Source organism: Simochromis diagramma, unplaced genomic scaffold, assembly GCF_900408965.1.
Source record: "Simochromis diagramma unplaced genomic scaffold, fSimDia1.1 OVJJ01000297.1, whole genome shotgun sequence".
Taxonomy (NCBI): domain Eukaryota; kingdom Metazoa; phylum Chordata; class Actinopteri; order Cichliformes; family Cichlidae; genus Simochromis; species Simochromis diagramma.
Window position 1 is genome coordinate 242,016 of NW_024386796.1, and position 6,000 is coordinate 248,015.

The following is a 6,000-nucleotide window of genomic DNA, read 5'->3' on the forward strand; positions in this document are numbered from 1 at the left end:
ACTCTTCCAGGCTATAAACAGGAGCAAACACACTGTTCCTGGATCTGCTGCACACACTTCACTGTGAGGAGTGAGGATGAACAACATGCACAACACAGCCTCACAGCACTGTGTGTGTTTGCACAGCACACATGCAAACACATGAACATACATCCATCTGAGTGTGAAGCTGCAGCTGGGAATGACAACAATCACCACAACGTCTCACACACACACACACACACACGCTCACATACACACACACACACGCTCACACACACACACGCACGCTCACTCACATACACACACACGCACGCACGCACGCACACACACACGCTCGCTCACATACACACACACGCTCGCTCACATACACACACACACACGCTCACACACACACACACACGCTCACTCACATACACACACACGCACGCACACACACACGCTCACTCACATACACACACACACACGCGCGGTCAGACGTCAATGTAGGAGAGCAGAGGACAAACTGCAGGTTTCTTTTGAAATGTTAAAGGATTGTTGGAAATGTTATCAAAACACAGTGAAAAATTAGAAAAACAGCCATTTTTCTCAGGTCAAATTGTCATAATCCCCACGCACTTTATAAGACCATCAGTTCTATTTTAACCCTTTAAGACCGACCATAGAACCAAGTCCGCCAGAGCTTATATTATATTTTTACATGCTGTGGAGCCATTTCAAGTTGATATACATCAATACAACCATTATAGCCCAAATTTTAATAATATGTCTGCATTAAGTGCATAGAAATTACATAAATTGCAAAAATGTGCAATAAACTACAAAAAACTTGAAAATCGTTTTAGTTTTTTTAATATATATTTCTAGAGAAATTTAAGAGGCTTATCCCTCAAAACTGTAAATACAAAAACGTTGCACAAAATAGTTTCCAACAACAGGAAATTTATTTTGAGTGTCCTCATAGTTTTATTTTTGAAATACACCAATTTTTTTATACTGCAGGAAAAACGAAAAATAAATATTATAATGTAAATTTGCAAAAAAACAGCATATGCATCAAAATAAACTATTTCCAGCAGTGCAATATGAGTCCTAAGCATCCCAGAAACGATGCAGAAAGTCATAAAGTCAAAGTTAAGACCACCAGGCTCATAAGGCCCTGATGGTAAAAAAACCCTACATTTCCCCAAAATGACGTCACTTCCGTTTCGGGCAGGTCATGGCGGACATGCGATAGTTCGCGCTGAAGTGTTACAAACAGGGATCGGATCGGCAAAGCGTGTTTCTGGAATATTACATTTTTGTTCCTGCAAGTGCTTTTTATGCAGTTTTTGCAAAGCTATATGTGGAAGGAAACTGTGACCGAGGACAAGCTGATGGCACAAGATGTAAGTACAACTCCTCCGGTTTCATATGCAAATAAACCTTATTGCGCTAGCTTACGTGGTTGCAGTGCTACCGGGATTTAAAATTAGTTACGCAAAACGGAGCGTGCCCACTCCGACTGGTTTTAAAGGGTTAAATGTGCCCCAGTCTGCCACCCTGGAAGGCTCTGACAGATGAGTCCATCAGGTCAGCAATAGTACCTCCTACATATGACCCATACACGTTTAGCCCCTGTTCAGCTGTCTTACCATCTTAATTACACTTCTTAACGAGATGGTTAGACAAATTAAACCTTCTGGCTCTCCCGTGGATGTTATTCCTGAATGGCTCTTTAAAGAGGTTTTCCCGTCGATTGGAACCTCAGTCCTTGCTATTATAAATAGCAGTATTACTTCCAGGGTAGTTCCTGATGGTTTTAAACATGCAATTGTATTATTATTATTATTAAGAAAACCTGGCCTTGACCCTTTGCTCAAATTTACGACTTATTTCAAGACTTATGTCTGTGAAGGTTCTCAGTCATCCAGGTCATCGTAGTCTAAGCAGCTTGGAAAGAAAAGCGTCTGGACTGGTTTAAGTTGCTTGAAGACGTTTCACCTCTCGTCCGAGAAGCTTCTTCAGTTCTAAGGTCAAATGGTGGAGAGTCCCAGATTTAAACCCAGTGGGAGTGTCCCCCCAAAGAGGGACAAAAGACCCCCTGATGATCCTCTAATCACATGAGCCGAGGTGTGAAAGCGGGTGTGGGTCCCAATCAGCCAGGGTTTCGGGTGAGCTCATTGTGAAACCTGGCCCCGCACTATCATGTGATTTCCTGAGGTCAGATGGCCCAGAATGTGAGTGGGCGTTAAGGCCGTACCCTTAGGCCCCCTCCTCGATTCAGAGATGGTCTTTCCCTTTTCACGTAAATGGCCCCTTAACTCCGCGTTCTTCTGCCTCCCTGGCTGCTGTGTCAGTGGGGATGGTGTTCGCTCTGTGTTGTAGCGTCCTGATGACGCCCAGTTTGTGCTCCAGTGGATGATGAGAGTCAAACCTTAGATACTGATCAGTATGTGTAGGTTTACGGTACACGTCAGCTTGTAGATGTCCCCCATTACTGATGGAAATCTCACAGTCTAAGAAGGCTAACCTGCCACTGTTCATATCCTCTCTGGTGAATTTGATGTGTCGGTCCACCGAGTTAATGTGATCCGTGAAATGTGGAACGTCCTGAGATTTGATTTTCACCCAGGTGTCATCCACATACCTGAACCAATGGCTTGGTGGTGTTCCAGGGTAGGATATAAGATTGAGGAAACAGTCAGCTGAGACTGAAGAAGTCACTTGGATGTTGATGAAATGTTTCTCCCACTGAAACCGTTACGTCCAAATGAACAGAATCAACCTTTGGAGACCTTCTTTTGTAACTTTGAGAAAAGCTACTCTGTGTTTTTATTTTCCATCAGATGAAGGTTTAAACAGCAGATGCTTTAAAGCAGTGCGGTCATCAAGGTTACCAAAAATAGGAAATCTTTATTCACGGTGTAATAAATAAGAAAAATACAACAGAAAATGTTTCCCAGCTTTCAACAGCAGCAACGCGACCACTGTGTGTTTCCTAATGAGGGAAAGTGATTGTTGCCACGGCGATGCCCGACAGCTCGTCGATAAGTCACCTCAGCAGGTGGACAGCCGAGAGACCGTCACCGCCACAGAGAGCAAGGAGGAGAGTGGGCCTAACATGCAGATGTTCTCTGAGGTCCAGCTGTGCTTCACACCTGCAGGCTGATCGTGGCGCTAATCATCGACACAAAGTCGTATCAGTGTGGCAGCAGCTCTCACTGGGCTCAGGAAAACAAGGGTAATGGAGGATAATGGCACAAACTCTCTGTGAAGTGAGTGGTTACAACAATTCATAACAGACGGAGCCTTCCCCAGCACATGCGTCCTATAAATGGCTAAAAGCCTGTTTTGCAAACGCCCTGAGAGTTTTCTGGCAGTTTCTACCAGACGTTCCAGCCAATTCGTGTTCGTCAGAGTCATGTTACCAAACCAAGCAGTGTTTCAGACGAGACATTACAAGTTCTAATTTCCTTTAAAAAGAACAGACTGTACTGAATGTTTTGGTGGTGGCCTCAGTGTGAGGCTCGAAGCACAGTTTATGGAACAACGCCTAAATATTAGGGGTGCAACGATACTCGTATCGATATTGAACCGTTCGATACAGTACTTTTGGTTCGGTACACATATGTATCGAACAATACAAAATTTTTAATTTATTTTATCAACTTTCCTTCTGACGATGCTGTCTGTGTTGAGCGCTCAGTGGATCTGCGCTCGACAGTGCAGCCTAGGCGGAGTAGTCGAATGCAGATTCACTGAGCGCAGGGAAAGCTAGCGAGACAGAAGTTAAGCTCTCCTTGCAACATGGCAAATTGAACCTCCCCCACCCTCATTCAGATCTGGCCTTTGGAACTATTTTGGTCTTCATGTGACGTATGACCCTGAAGGTAAGCGAGTCATGGACTAAAGTAAAACAGTATGTTGGATGTGCCACGCAATGCTCAATTACATGGGTGGGAGCTAGTGTGTTAGCGCAGTTAGCTCGTTAATGTGTTGGCCGTCCAGCCCCACGCACGGGGCGATCCGCGGTAGCTCGTTAACGGAGATTTGCCGTGTTGTGGCGTTAACGTCATTTCAGATTAACGCTGACAGCACTAGTGGGAACATAACGAATATGACTGCACATTTACTCCGACATCATCCTAGTGCAAAGACGAGTGGAAGCAGACAAAAACAACAAGCACGCATGCTACAAACTTTAGCCGAGTCATTTAGACAGCCGTTAGCACCTGATTCTCCTTATGGGGACCTGATATGTTTAATAAGCTGCTGAGAATATAGCCCAGAAGAAGCGTATAGTATAGCTTTTATTTTGAAAGAGCCATTTCTCTGTAATAAACTCTCTTTTCCAAAGATGAGGGATTTCTCCATCAGATAGATTTATTTATTTATTACTTTGTTGTTTCAGCAACATTAAATTTAAAAACTGTACATTTGAGTTAAAATATATATTTATAATTTTAATAAATGACAAATTAAAAAGGCATGAACATTTTTTTGTATTGAAAAAATATCGAACCGTGACACCAAAGTATCGAACCGAACCGTGAATTTTGTGTATCGTTGCACCCCTACTAAATACCTGTCCACAGTCTGACTGTCTGCAGCGGTAATGACAGCAGGTGGGGAACTATGACTTCCTGAAATCAATAATCATGTCCAGGTCTGAGAAGGTTTGTTTTTACAGACAAAAATAAGTCAGTTATTGAATAAAATCACTGTCGGGTTAATTCTAATGCACAGTATGCATCATCAGAACTGTACAGTATGAACTGTGGCTAATCAGACAGAGGCGTAACCCTGGAGGTTGGAGGGTTTGTGCCTTGAACAGTCACACTTGTTTCAGTTTCATGAACTTTTCTTCAGGTTATCTGAGCCCTGCATTCTCAGATCTGAAGGTTTCCTTGTGTTTTTGTGACTCTCTCTGTTTGCAGTTAATGACTTTGAATTCAGCTATCGGACCTGTTTTCTCCGTCTGCACTTCATCTCACTTTATTTCAGCGCTGTAATTACTTTCTCTGTTTCTCATCTCCCTCCTGATGAAATGTGTCTCTGTGACAGCAGGAAGTGCTGCGCTGTCACTGCCCCTCTTCATATTTCAGGTTGATTGTGATTCTCTTGGATTAAACGCTGTTTTTGAGACCTGCACAGATTGAATCTGTCATCCAGTCTGGTGCTCGGTCTCAGCCACACCCGGCCTCCACATCGAGTCCATCTGTGCCCAGAACAGAGAAACGGTTGCTAATCCAACAGGTTTATTCAGTGTGTGGGAAACCTGCTCTTAGCGCCTATTTCTGCTCGTTTTCCATCTTTTACATGTTTTTATGTCTTTGAGGTCATCCTGCATCTCATGTTTTTCCTTTGTGTGAGAATGGGTCGTCTCCTTATGTTTGTTCATGTTTACTTTCTGCATCTGTTTTACTTTACTGTTCTCCTCTTTACTGTTGGAGTGCGTCTCTAACTTCTGTAATGTCTCTGTAACCCACCTGCATCTCTTCATTTTTTGGCTGATCTGTTAATGTCTCCCGTGAAAGGTGAGGAGGACCCAATAAAGAGAATTCCACTGAATCAGAATCAGTCAAGTATAAAAATCTGTCCTGTTTCTGAGTCTATTTCTGTGCGTCTGTTGTCTCAGAACTGTAATTAAATATGGATCTCACACATGGATCAGTTCATCTAAATATAAATGAAGTTAAAACAGGACGGTGTGGATATAAATATTCTGACAGCTCCTCTGTTCTGTCTCAGGTTGGTACTGAGCATGTGCAGTCCACACTCGGACTGTTTTTGGATGAAACACGTCGACAGATTTGGCGTCAGCGTGGCTCACAGTCTGTTTTAACACTTTTGCCTCTGATGGTGTGAAAAACATTTTCATGCTGCAGTTTCTTTAAACCTGCGATGGGAAGAGCTTCACACGTCAATCACGGCCTTTCATATGAAGTAAGCTCGACGGCGGTGCAGAGATTCAGATTCAGATCAGCTGACAAACATGTGAGCAAGAGGACAATCAGTTCAGTCCCAGAAACAGCTGAT